The following is a 2368-nucleotide window of genomic DNA, read 5'->3' as shown; positions in this document are numbered from 1 at the left end:
CTGTATTTGCTTTGTGAATCAGCGCAGTGTAATGTCCCTTAAAGTTGTAGTGTTTGCACCGTTATGAAGATATGCTGAAGGACATTCATACATTTGCTTCTTGTAAAACAGAAAGGAAACGGGCAGTTCTGATTATAGCCAACCATTAGATTAAGAAAGCACAGCCAATAGTACATATTGCAAAAGTCCACGTGATTATGATTCAGCCATGGGACATTTAAAAGTAAAAAGAAATCGTGCTATGTACCCATCTACTGACAGCGAATCTATACCGTATTTTTCCTCACAAATGGAAAAAAGTCACTTATTTCCATTAGTTGTTGACCAATGTGTACAATATCAGGAAGCAGGAAATAGTTGGTACTATTTGAAACATTTGTAGAACTAAATTATTGAGTTTTTTTCTATTGCAGTAGATGCTTCAAATTCCAAAGACTATTCTAACTGTTTGTACATGGAAGAATAATTTAAGTTGTAAAACCGACTTAAACTATTAACTGAAAGGATTAGTTATCTCGTTCGAAAAAAAGGTTTTATGTCGTAATGACAACTTAATATGACGCTGAAAGACAGTGCATTATTATAATATAGCTATATCATTATTAAAGATAAAATGTCCCAATCGTCATTTTTGTTTATATGACCCGTGCCGCTTTTTGTTTGATTTAGGTATTTGATCCAAAAACGTTGTTCAACTAATCATTAACAATCTTAAACATAAAACAATGTTTGAATTGTGTTTCATTCTTATTTCTGTTTGCAATAAGTGCGCGGTATCTACTGCGTTTGAGTCACAATTTATCTTATCAGTTTGTATTTTGCGGTCAGTACATCCTTGAATTCCTAAATACACGGGAGTATAGAAATCCTACTTTGTTAATATCACCTCTGTTGTAAAAGTTTATCTCAAATCGATTGATCTGATGATATGTCACAGGATTTGGCTTTGTATCTGTTTTGTGAGTCGGCGCATTGGAATGTCAGCCATATAACTCATGGTTTGATGTTGGAGGAAAGCAGACCAATCGGGAGGTCTGTTTATACTTCGATTATCTTTGTATCATGGTCACCAACGAGCACTGGCTTAAATGCATTTGTTGTACAGGGTCAATCTGAAGAATTAAGCTACCCGTGTGTGTCGCACTATGAAAACCCGAATGTAAAAGAAAACAGAGTGTCTGTGGTCACCGTGTAGACTTAAGGTACGTATAAGCTGGATTTTTTTTAATCATTTTCCGTTATCAAGGTAATTTCAGCAGGGACACTAAACCACTTTAAATAATAAAACTTAAAAAAAAAATGTTTTAACAAACCAGACCGGTTATTTGTTAGAGTTATACCACCTTTCCCTGTCTTGGGCCTCTGTGATACACACTGTTTTGATACTCTTGTGGTGGTATATCTACTGATTGTGTTGATTTTATTTGTTACGACATTACCATCATGCAGCTTTTTTTACAAAATGTATATTTTAAATGAACCTGAACTGTTTATCACATCATATTATATAAATTCGGATTTAATAAATGTCTCATCTGTTCTTTTGCTACGACTACAATCATGATCTCGCAGTCACATATGGTAGGTCTTTGTGTGACATAAAGGTCGATATAATGTTTAATAATTCTCATCAGATTGCCTTGTTGTTTTGTTGTCACTACCTGATAATTTGATGTGAAAACCTGACGTTTTTATAAATGGACCGATCGAACATGGCGGTTGTTGTTAGAGACGCTTTCCCTTCTTAAATAAATAGTATTATTCTCCTTTCAAGGGTCTCCATGTGAAACTTTAATTTGTCTACCCCTGGTTTATCATTTTTTGGTAAGAATTATGATTCTGTTGACACTTTGGTAATATGTTGTTGCTTATTGTGTGTGTTTAATCAGTGATCTGTCGGAAAGTATTGATTAAAAAAATATTTCAAAATTAAAATGACCTTTTTCCATGGTCTTTTCGTATTATCATTTATTTTGCCAAAATTACTTTAAGTGAATTTCCACACACAGGTTCCTATGCAACAGTTCGGTTCAAAGTTCATAAACAGGTTCCTGCACGGTACCAGTTCATGTCATTAGTGCACATGCAATATTAAAGTCCCTTTCCTATCTATTCCTGTATCTCCACTTATGACAATATACACCCGGGTTCTTCTGCTGGGAACCCATTTCCAGTCAAGCTAACACCGTTGATCAGCTGCCTTTTTATTGTTAGATGTTGATGCTGATGTCAGCTCTTACTTGGTCAAAAGCACTATTTTTACTAATCTTTTGAAATCTCCTAAGATATTGATGCATTAGGTATGACCTTTACTTGTGTGATGTTGTTGACCTGGCCTGACCTAAACCTGTTGCATTGGAAAGTCAAG

The 2368-nt window shown here is 34.8% G+C and overlaps 1 long non-coding RNA gene across 1 annotated transcript in view; it reads left to right on the top strand.

The window, feature by feature from the left end:
- The first annotated feature begins 1124 nt into the window (after positions 1 to 1124).
- Positions 1125 to 2368, top strand: part of LOC110447275 — a 30365-nt gene continuing 29121 nt past the window's right edge. Inside the window, exon 1 of the long non-coding RNA XR_002462576.1 lies at positions 1125 to 1202. This is a non-coding gene — a long non-coding RNA (uncharacterized LOC110447275). The remainder of the gene's footprint in view (positions 1203 to 2368) is intronic.

Source organism: Mizuhopecten yessoensis, unplaced genomic scaffold (assembly GCF_002113885.1).
Source record: "Mizuhopecten yessoensis strain PY_sf001 unplaced genomic scaffold, ASM211388v2 scaffold3271, whole genome shotgun sequence".
NCBI classification, from domain to species: Eukaryota; Metazoa; Mollusca; class Bivalvia; order Pectinida; family Pectinidae; genus Mizuhopecten; species Mizuhopecten yessoensis.
This window is presented reverse-complemented; position numbering and strand designations above follow the sequence as displayed.